This window comes from Ranitomeya imitator, chromosome 1 (genome assembly GCF_032444005.1).
Source record: "Ranitomeya imitator isolate aRanImi1 chromosome 1, aRanImi1.pri, whole genome shotgun sequence".
NCBI lineage: Eukaryota > Metazoa > Chordata > Amphibia > Anura > Dendrobatidae > Ranitomeya > Ranitomeya imitator.
This window is the reverse complement of record NC_091282.1, coordinates 614,150,270-614,162,678: the sequence shown is the minus strand read 5'-3', so window position 1 is coordinate 614,162,678 and position 12,409 is coordinate 614,150,270.

The window sequence follows — 12,409 nt, the reverse complement described above, 5'->3', positions numbered from 1 at the left end:
TCGTAAAAATCGGAGAGGAGGAGGGGTTTGTCTCTATGTAAAGTCTTGTCTAAAGTCCACTTTAAGGGAGGATATTAGCGAAGGGAATGAGGATGTCGAGTCCATATGGGTCGAAATTCATGGAGGGAAAAATGGTAACAAAATTCTCATTGGGGTCTGTTACAAACCCCCAAATATAACAGAAACCATGGAAAGTCTACTTGTAAAGCAGATAGATGAAGCTGCAACCCAAAATGAGGTCCTGGTTATGGGGGACTTTAACTACCCGGATATTAACTGGAAAACAGAAACCTGTGAAACCCATGAAGGCAACAGGTTTCTGCTAATAACCAAGAAAAATTATCTTTCACAATTGGTGCAGAATCCAACCAGAGGAGCAGCACTTTTAGACCTAATACTATCTAATAGACCTGACAGAATAACAAATCTGCAGGTGGTTGGGCATCTAGGAAATAGCGATCACAATATTGTACAGTTTCACCTGTCTTTCACTAGGGGGACTTGTCAGGGAGTCACAAAAACACTGAACTTTAGGAAGGCAAAGTTTGACCAGCTTAGAGATGCCCTTAATCTGGTAGACTGGGACAATATCCTCAGAAATAAGAATACAGATAATAAATGGAAAATGTTTAAGAACATCCTAAATAGGCACTGTAAGCGGTTTATACCTTGTGGGAATAAAAGGACTAGAAATAGGAAAAACCCAATGTGGCTAAACAAAGAAGTAAGACAGGCAATTAACAGTAAAAAGAAAGCATTTGCACTACTAAAGCAGGATGGCACCATTGAAGCTCTAAAAAACTATAAGGAGAAAAATACTTTATCTAAAAAACTAATTAAAGCTGCCAAAAAGGAAACAGAGAAGCACATTGCTAAGGAGAGTAAAACTAATCCCAAACTGTTCTTCAACTATATCAATAGTAAAAGAATAAAAACTGAAAATGTAGGCCCCTTAAAAAATAGTGAGGAAAGAATGGTTGTAGATGACGAGGAAAAAGCTAACATAATAAACACCTTCTTCTCCACGGTATTCACGGTGGAAAATGAAATGCTAGGTGAAATCCCAAGAAACAATGAAAACCCTATATTAAGAGTCACCAATCTAACCCAAGAAGAGGTGCGAAACCGGCTAAATAAGATTAAAATAGATAAATCTCCGGGTCCGGATGGCATACACCCACGAGTACTAAGAGAACTAAGTAATGTAATAGATAAACCATTATTTCTTATTTTTAGGGACTCTATAGCGACAGGGTCTGTTCCGCAGGACTGGCGCATAGCAAATGTGGTGCCAATATTCAAAAAGGGCTCTAAAAGTGAACCTGGAAATTATAGGCCAGTAAGTATAACCTCTATTGTTGGTAAAATATTTGAAGGGTTTCTGAGGGATGTTATTCTGGATTATCTCAATGAGAATAACTGTTTAACTCCATATCAGCATGGGTTTATGAAAAATCGCTCCTGTCAAACCAATCTAATCAGTTTTTATGAAGAGGTAAGCTATAGGCTGGACCACGGTGAGTCATTGGACGTGGTATATCTCGATTTTTTCAAAGCGTTTGATACCGTGCCGCACAAGAGGTTGGTACACAAAATGAGAATGCTTGGTCTGGGGGAAAATGTGTGTAAATGGGTTAGTAACTGGCTTAGTGATAGAAAGCAGAGGGTGGTTATAAATGGTATAGTCTCTAACTGGGTCGCTGTGACCAGTGGGGTACCGCAGGGGTCGGTATTGGGACCTGTTCTCTTCAACATATTCATTAATGATCTGGTAGAAGGTTTACATAGTAAAATATCGATATTTGCAGATGATACAAAACTATGTAAAGCAGTTAATACAAGAGAAGATAGTATTCTGCTACAGATGGATCTGGATAAGTTGGAAACTTGGGCTGAAAGGTGGCAGATGAGGTTTAACAATGATAAATGTAAGGTTATACACATGGGAAGAAGGAATCAATATCACCATTACACACTGAACGGGAAACCACTGGGTAAATCTGACAGGGAGAAGGACTTGGGGATCCTAGTTAATGATAAACTTACCTGGAGCAGCCAGTGCCAGGCAGCAGCTGCCAAGGCAAACAGGATCATGGGGTGCATTAAAAGAGGTCTGGATACACATGATGAGAGCATTATACTGCCTCTGTACAAATCCCTAGTTAGACCGCACATGGAGTACTGTGTCCAGTTTTGGGCACCGGTGCTCAGGAAGGATATAATGGAACTAGAGAGAGTACAAAGGAGGGCAACAAAATTAATAAAGGGGATGGGAGAACTACAATACCCAGATAGATTAGCGAAATTAGGATTATTTAGTCTAGAAAAAAGACGACTGAGGGGCGATCTAATAACCATGTATAAGTATATAAGGGGACAATACAAATATCTCGCTGAGGATCTGTTTATACCAAGGAAGGTGACGGGCACAAGGGGGCATTCTTTGCGTCTGGAGGAGAGAAGGTTTTTCCACCAACATAGAAGAGGATTCTTTACTGTTAGGGCAGTGAGAATCTGGAATTGCTTGCCTGAGGAGGTGGTGATGGCGAACTCAGTCAAGGGGTTCAAGAGAGGCCTGGATGTCTTCCTGGAGCAGAACAATATTGTATCATACAATTATTAGGTTCTGTAGAAGGACGTAGATCTGGGGATTTATTATGATGGAATATAGGCTGAACTGGATGGACAAATGTCTTTTTTCGGGCTTACTAACTATGTTACTATGTTACTATGTTACCATGGAGCTCACCGCACTACTGTAATAACATTACAAGAAAGGTCACCGCCAGCATTGCACCTCTGGGCTAACATTCCCATGAAGATCACTACCGCCACTGGTATCTCTGGGTAACATTATCAGGGAACTCACCAACAACACTGGCACCTCTAGGGTAACTATTAGAAAACTCACCGCCGACACTGGCACCTCTGTGGGTAATATTACCAGAGAACTCACATTACAAGAAATTTCACCGCCGACACTGGCACCTCTGGAGTAACATTAACAGAAAGCTCCCTGAAGACACTGGCACCTCTGGATAGCATTACCAAGAAGATCATCGCCAACACTGGCACCTCTGGAGTAGCATTTTCAGTAAGCTCACAACCGCAACTGGAACATCTGAAGTAACAGTGCTAGAATGCTCACTGCCGACACTGACACATCTAGAGTAACATCATCAGGGAACTCAACACTGACACTGGCACCTCCGGGGGTAACATTACTAGAGATGAGCAAATACTTCAATCTTAGGTTTGGATTATGATTGCCGAACTTTCAATATTCACTGATTTATTTGTTGAATATTTGCTGAACATAGCCGAACTCCATTCAAGTTAATGGGAGGCAAAAGCAAATGCATGCACAACACTTTCAAACGGGCCCAAAACACATCAGATGAGGGACAATCACCTGGAAAGTGTCCTCTATTCACCCACAGTACAAATTGTAGCATGGCACGGCAGCAATCAGCCATGTATGAGGTATCTGAGTCTGGACCAGCATTTACAGCTTTGAATTGTAAGTAAGATGAGGTGGGTGAGTCCTGATACCACATGCAACAGCTCAACTTGCTTTCATGCTCAGACTACTAATGTCAGAAAAATCTAAGGTTAGCAGTAACATGACTAGTTGACTCCAAGGAAGTGGAGGCCTGACGGTTTCGGAGGCCTGTTGCTGCAGGCAACATGAATGAAGAACACCCAAGCAGGAGTCTACACAATTACAAAAATTAGGGGTAAACACCAAAAAAGTGGCATCAATTTCACAAGAGTAGAAATAATATAAGAGGGATCGACATCTCTTCCACTACAGCCAACCCATCACATGGACACCCAATCAGGAGTGTTCACATTTCCAAAAATAAGGGCCTAATACCACTGAAGTGGCATCAATTTCAACAGAGTATAGTATAATGGAGAACGATATCTCTTTCACTACAGCCAACCCAGCAGATGGAGAGACCCAATCAGGGCTCTCCACATTTCCAAAACATTTTGGCAGACACCAACAAAGTGGCATCAATTTCACAAGACTAGAAATAGTATAATAGGGATCGACATCTCATCCACTACAGCCAAACCATCTCATGGACACCCGACTAGGAGTATTGACATTTCCAAAATGGCTGGACAACACTGATGCTTGTTTCTTCTGTCCCGCCCCGCCAGCCATGAAAAATAGAGAGAGGATGATTATCATCTTCAACTCCTGACAGTTGCTCACCTATCACCTCTGCCTCCTCTGTTTATTCCTCGGATCTTGCACCTTCACTAACAGCTTGTCTGTTATCACCAGCCCCCCTGATCGCAGTTATCCACCCTCCTTTTTCAACGTGTGTGACAACAGTCTGGAACTTTCAGACAATATTAACCCTTCCACATCCTGCTCTGCTTTCTCATCTTCCTCTGGGACCACCACCTCCTCCCGAAGGCTATTTAAAGTGTGCTCCAGCATATAGATGACCAAAATACTGATGCTGATGATGGCATTGTGAGAGCTAACTATCTTAGTAGCCATTTCGAAACTGCAGAAGGGTGCAGAGGTCCTTAATCTGTGCCCACTCCATAAACGTGATATGTGCCATGTCCGCACTGCGTTGGCCCATGCTTTACGACATTACATACTGTGTCAGGCTGTAATGTTTGCAATCCAGTGACACAGTGTGCCAGCAATCAGAGCACATACAGTGATCTGACAATAACCCAAAAACAATAGAACGAGCTCTGAGACGTGGAATCTCTGTAGACCGCAATACCTGAACCTATCCTAAACACAACTAAAGGCAGCTGTGGATTGCGCCTGTCACTACCTATGCAACTCGGCACAGCCTGAGGAGCTGACTAGCCTGAAGATAGAAAAACAAGCCTGACTTGCCTCAGAGAAATACCCCAAAGGAAAAGGCAGCCCCCCACATATAATGACTGTTAGCAAGATGAAAAGACAAACGTAGGGATGAAATAGATTCAGCAAAGTGAGGCCCGATATTCTAGATAGAGCGAGGATAGCAAAGAGAACTTTGCAGTCTACAAAAAACCCTAAAGCAAAAAACCACGCAAAGGGGGCAAAAAGACCCACCGTGCCGAACTAACGGCACGGCGGTACACCCTTTGCGTCTCAGAGCTTCCAGCAAAACGAATTGACAAGCTGGACAGAAAAAGTAGCAACAAAAGCAAAGAAGCACTTATCTAAGCAGAGCAGCAGGCCACAGGAAAGATCCAGAAGCTCAGATCCAACACTGGAACATTGACAAGGAGCAAGGAAGACAGAATCAGGCGGAGTTAAATAACAAAGCAGCCAACGAGCTCACCAGAACACCTGAGGGAGGAAGCTCAGAAGCTGCAGTACTACTTGTGACCACAGGAGTGAATTCAGCCACAGAATTCACAACAGTACCCCCCCCCTTGAGGAGGGGTCACCGAACCCTCACCAGAGCCCCCAGGCTGACCAGGATGAGCCACATGAAAGGCACGAACAAGATCTGGAGCATGGACATCAGAGGCAAAAACCCAGGAATTATTTTCCTGAGCATAACCCCTCCATTTAACCAGATACTGGAGTTTCCGTCTAGAAACACGAGAATCCAAAATTTTCTCTACAATATACTCCAATTCCCCCTCCACCAAAACCGGGGCAGGAGGCTCAACAGATGGAACCATAGGTGCCACGTATCTCCGCAACAACGACCTATGGAATACATTATGTATGGAAAAGGAGTCTGGGAGGGTCAGACGAAAAAACACAGGATTGAGAATCTCAGAAATCCTATACGGACCAATAAAATGAGGTTTAAATTTAGGAGAGGAAACCTTCATAGGAATATGACGAGAAGATAACCAAACCAGATCCCCAACACGAAGTCGGGGACCCACACGGCGTCTGCGATTAGCGAAAAGTTGAGCCTTCTCCTGGGACAAGGTCAAACTGTCCACTACCTGAGTCCAGATCTGCTGCAACCTGTCCACCACAGAATCCACACCAGGACAGTCCGAAGACTCAACCTGTCCTGAAGAGAAACGAGGATGGAACCCAGAATTGCAGAAAAATGGAGAGACCAAGGTAGCCGAGCTGGCCCGATTATTAAGGGCGAACTCAGCCAACGGCAAAAAGGACACCCAATCATCCTGGTCTGCAGCAACAAAACATCTCAGATATGTTTCCAAGGTCTGATTGGTTCGTTCGGTCTGGCCATTAGTCTGAGGATGGAAAGCCGAGGAAAAAGATAGGTCAATGCCCATCCTACCACAAAAGGCTCGCCAAAATCTTGAAACAAACTGGGAACCTCTGTCAGAAACAATATTCTCAGGAATGCCATGCAAACGAACCACATGCTGGAAGAACAAAGGCACCAAATCAGAGGAGGAAGGCAATTTAACCAAGGGCACCAGATGGACCATTTTAGAAAAGCGATCACAGACCACCCAAATGACTGACATCTTTTGAGAAACGGGAAGGTCAGAAATGAAATCCATCGAAATATGTGTCCAAGGCCTCTTTGGGACCGGCAAGGGCAAAAGCAACCCACTGGCACGTGAACAGCAGGGCTTAGCCCTAGCACAAATCCCACAGGACTGCACAAAAGTACGTACATCCCGTGACAGAGATGGCCACCAGAAGGATCTAGCCACTAACTCTCTGGTACCAAAGATTCCAGGATGACTAGCCAACACCGAACAATGAAGTTCAGAGATAACTTTACTAGTCCACCTATCAGGGACGAACAGTTTCTCCGCCGGACAACGATCAGGTTTATTCGCCTGAAATTTTTGCAACACTCGCCGCAAATCAGGGGAGATGGCAGACACAATGACTCCTTCCTTGAGGATACTCGCCGGCTCAGATGAACCCGGAGAGTCGGGCACAAAACTCCTAGACAGAGCATCCGCCTTCACATTTTTAGAGCCCGGAAGGTACGAAATCACAAAATCGAAACGGGCAAAAAATAACAACCAACGGGCCTGTCTAGGATTCAAGCGCTTGGCAGACTCGAGATAAGTAAGGTTCTTATGATCAGTCAATACCACCACGCGATGCTTAGCTCCTTCAAGCCAATGACGCCATTCCTCGAATGCCCACTTCATGGCCAGCAACTCTCGGTTGCCCACATCATAATTACGCTCAGCAGCCGAAAACTTCCTGGAAAAGAAAGCACATGGTTTCAACACTGAGCAACCAGAACCTCTCTGTGACAAAACCGCCCCTGCTCCAATCTCAGAAGCATCAACCTCGACCTGGAACGGAAGAGAAACATCTGGTTGACACAACACAGGGGCAGAACAAAAACGATGCTTCGACTCCTGAAAAGCTTCCACAGCAGCAGAAGACCAATTAACCAAATCAGCACCCTTCTTGGTCAAATCGGTCAATGGTTTGGCAATGCTAGAAAAATTACAGATGAAGCGACGATAAAAATTAGCAAAGCCCAGGAATTTTTGCAGACTTTTCAGAGATGTCGGCTGAGTCCAATCCTGGATGGCTTGGACCTTAACCGGATCCATCTCGATAGTAGAAGGGGAAAAAATGAACCCCAAAAATGACACTTTCTGCACACCGAAGAGACACTTTGATCCCTTCACAAACAAAGAATTAGCACGCAGGACCTGGAAAACCATTCTGACCTGCTCACATGAGAGTCCCAATCATCTGAGAAGATCAAAATGTCATCCAAGTAAACAATCAGGAATTTATCCAGATACTCACGGAAGATGTCATGCATAAAGGACTGAAACACAGATGGAGCATTGGCAAGTCCGAACGGCATCACTAGATACTCAAAATGACCCTCGGGCGTATTAAATGCAGTTTTCCATTCATCTCCTTGCCTGATTCTCACCAGATTATACGCACCACGAAGATCTATCTTAGTGAACCAACTAGCCCCCTTAATCCGAGCAAACAAGTCAGACAACAATGGCAAGGGATACTGAAATTTAACAGTGATCTTATTAAGAAGGCGGTAATCAATACACGGTCTCAGCGAACCATCCTTCTTGGCTACAAAAAAGAACCCTGCTCCCAGTGGTGATGACGATGGGCGAATATGTCCCTTCTCCAGGGATTCCTTCACATAACTGCGCATAGCGGCGTGTTCAGGCACGGATAAATTAAATAATCGACCTTTAGGGAACTTACTACCAGGAATCAAATTGATAGCACAATCACAATCCCTATGCGGAGGTAGGGCATCGGACTTGGGCTCTTCAAATACATCCTGATAATCAGACAAGAACTCTGGGACCTCAGAAGGAGTGGATGATGAAATAGACTAAAATGGAACATCACCATGTACCCCCTGACAACCCCAGCTGGATACCGACATAGAGTTCCAATCCAATACTGGATTATGGGTTTGCAGCCATGGCAACCCCAACACGACCACATCATGCAGATTATGTAGCACCAGAAAGCGAATAACTTCCTGATGTGCAGGAGCCATGCACATGGTCAGCTGGGTCCAGTACTGAGGTTTATTCTTGGCCAAAGGTGTAGCATCAATTCCTCTCAACGGAATAGGACACCGCAAAGGCTCCAAGAAAAACCCACAACGTTTAGCATAATCCAAATCCATCAGATTCAGGGCAGCGCCTGAATCCACAAACGCCATGACAGAATACGATGACAAAGAGCATATCAAGGTAATGGACAGAAGGAATTTGGATTGTACAGTACCAATGACGGCAGACCTATCGAACCGCTTAGTGCGCTTAGGACAATCAGAAATAGCATGATTGGAATCACCACAGTAGAAACACAGACCATTCAGATGTCTGTGTTCTTGCCGTTCAACTCTGGTCATAGTCCTATCGCACTGCATAGGCTCAGGTTTAATCTTAGACAATACCGCCAAATGGTGCACAGATTTACGCTCGCGCAAGCGTCGACCGATCTGAATAGCCAAAGACATAGACTCATTCAAACCAGCAGGCATAGGAAAACCCACCATGACATCCTTAAGAGCCTCAGAGAGACCCTTTCTGAACAAAGCTGCCAGCGCAGATTCATTCCACAGAGTGAGTACTGACCACTTCCTAAATTTCTGACAATATACTTCTATATCATCCTGACCCTGGCACAAAGCCAGCAAATTTTTCTCAGCCTGATCCACTGAATTAGGCTCATCGTAAAGTAATCCGAGCGCCAGGAAAAACGCATTGACATTACTCAATGCAGGGTCTCCTGGCGCAAGAGAAAATGCCCAGTCCTGAGGGTCGACGCGCAAAAGAGAAATAATAATCAAAACCTGTTGAATAGGATTACCAGAAGAATGAGGTTTCAAGGCCAGAAATAGCTTACAATTATTATTGAAATTAAGAAACTTAATTCTATCACCAAAAAACAAATCAGGAATAGGAATTCTTGGTTCTAACATAGATTTCTGATCAATAGTATCTTGAATCCTTTGTACATTTGTAACGAGATTATCCATTGAAGAGCACAGACCCTGAATATCCATGTCCACACCTGTGTCCTGAAACACCCAAATGTCTAGGGGGAAAAAAAGACTGAACACAGAGCTGAGAAAAAAAAATGATGTCAGAACTTCTTTTTTCCCTCTATTGAGAATCATTAGGTAGGCTCCTTGTACTGTTATGTTTGCAATCCAGTGACACAGTGTGCCAGCAATCAGAGCACATACAGTGATCTGACAATAACCCAAAAACAATAGAACGAGCTCTGAGACGTGGAATCTCTGTAGACCGCAATACCTGAACCTATCCTAAACACAACTAAAGGCAGCTGTGGATTGCGCCTGTCACTACCTATGCAACTCGGCACAGCCTGAGGAGCTGACTAGCCTGAAGATAGAAAAACAAGCCTGACTTGCCTCAGAGAAATACCCCAAAGGAAAAGGCAGCCCCCCACATATAATGACTGTTAGCAAGATGAAAAGACAAACGTAGGGATGAAATAGATTCAGCAAAGTGAGGCCCGATATTCTAGATAGAGCGAGGATAGCAAAGAGAACTTTGCAGTCTACAAAAAACCCTAAAGCAAAAAACCACGCAAAGGGGGCAAAAAGACCCACCGTGCCGAACTAACGGCACGGCGGTACACCCTTTGCGTCTCAGAGCTTCCAGCAAAACGAATTGACAAGCTGGACAGAAAAAGTAGCAACAAAAGCAAAGAAGCACTTATCTAAGCAGAGCAGCAGGCCACAGGAAAGATCCAGAAGCTCAGATCCAACACTGGAACATTGACAAGGAGCAAGGAAGACAGAATCAGGCGGAGTTAAATAACAAAGCAGCCAACGAGCTCACCAGAACACCTGAGGGAGGAAGCTCAGAAGCTGCAGTACCACTTGTGACCACAGGAGTGAATTCAGCCACAGAATTCACAACATCAGGCTTCGTTGCTGCTGCCACAGTCACTGCAACATGTGCAGAGTGGAATTTCACCGTGTTGGCACATCACATATCAATCTATTAACTGGCATGGACAAAGACCTTGTATCGATCCAAGTAGATGACCTAAAGAGTGCGAACGGCGGAAGTGAGCACACCGCTTCCATGGTTTATGCAGCAGCTCACCCAGGCCAGGATAATGGCAGAGAAAGCAATGTACCACCAGGTTGAGGACGTGAGCCATGCAAGGCACATGTGTAAGCATGTCTAGTCATAGGGCCGCCACCAGGTTCGTACAGTTATCAGATACTGTCTTCCCTGAATGCAGGTTCAGTGGAGACAGCCTTTGATTAAATTCAGTCTGGAGAACTGTCCACAGCTCTTCAGCTTTATGACTACAATCTCCAAGGCATATCAATTTTAACACTGCCTGATTGCGGTGAGCCCTGGCTGCACATTACAGAGGTGGTGTGGATTTCCTCTGCACTGTTAGAACGTGTGTCTCATTAAGGCAGAGGTTGAGGGCACAGGTGGAGGCCCTAAAGGAGGTGGAGGTGGCAGAAACAGTGGAGGAAGTGTGAAATATAGTGGTCTGCCCTGAAAGCCTCGGGGATTCCAAGAATTGTGGAGCAGCACTAGAGTCACTCAGTGCACAGTCAGCGAGATGTAACGCCCCTGGCCATGCTTACTCGTCCAAGTGTCTGTAGTGAAATGCACCCTAGCAGACATAGATTTAGTCAATGAGCGGGTGATGTTGTCTGCGACATGCTGGTGTAGCACAGGCACAGCTTTCTTAGAAAAGTAATGGCGACTGGGCAACTGGTACTAGAAGACTTTGAGGGCCATCAGCTTTTGAAATCCGTCTGTTTCTACCAGGCGGAAAGGCAGCATTTCCGCGGCCAACCGATTGGAGATGCGGGCTTCAACTCCTTAGCTTTGTCATGAGTAGGAGGAAGCAATCTTGTATGTGACTACAACTGTCGGACTGTGGGATGGCTGCAATGCTGAGAGAGGGCGGATTATGGTGACAAACTGTGGGACCGTGAGGGAGGTGCAGGCAGAGATGTTACAGTGGATTGAGAAAGTTGAGATCTGTCAAAAAACAGCCGTCATGTCTGATTCTGTTATGTGAAGCATGACTGGAGCAGCTAAAGAACCCTAGGTTCTGCAGTCGGAGACTTGCGCCACAATATTTGGCACAGTAACCGAGGAGGAGAAAGAAATAGCAGATGCAATTGATGAAGTGGCTGATGATTGTTGAGGTCTGCTGGTCTGCATTTTAGTGCAGTGGGATTCCCAGAGTAACACATGTTGATTGTGCAATGCCCGCTAGGGCAGCTGGGTACTCAGTCCGGGTAGTTCTTCAGGTGGTTGTCACGGCAGCAGTGACCCAGTCCGTGGCCCTGGGTGTGCAATAAAATAATGAGGGAAAGTTTATAGGGGACTTAAAGTGAAGCCACCTGTGGTGTTCGGCAATGAATGGCCTACGCTGCTTAAGGGGACAGCTGGTGATGCAGCTGGGATGGTTCTTCTCCTGACAGGTGGAGCGGGGCCCCAGGGCTACCGGTACTGTTATATGGTATAGTATACCATATGGTATAGTTTTCTTTACCTTTACTCGATGGCTGAAGGTACAGTCCAGGGCACGGGCAACAGATGGTAATGGAGATCTGGGCAGCCTGGAAGCAATTTAGGATCCACCTAGCCAGGTGGGTTTGAAGGTCTTCCTACTGTGCTGTCCTGTTAGGTCCTTGCTGCTTTAAGCTCTCCTCAAGTTCCTCTCACTGTCTTACAGTTAGAATAAAACATTACCTGCATGGCAAGCCTCTTGAGCCTATTACAGGTGTTGCTCCTTCGTGGCGGCTCCAGGCTCTGGTATGCTGCTGTGCCGCTGGAAGTTAGATGGGCCAGGAGACCTGCAGTCTCCTGCCCTCCAGATTTAGCTGCTGGGACTTCAGTACCCGCGCAACCACGGACTCCAGTGTCTGGTTTCTAGCGCTCAGCTCTGGGGTGAGCTTGGTTACAGCTGCACTCCCCAGGTTCTCTTCGACTTCTCTCCTTTCATCTC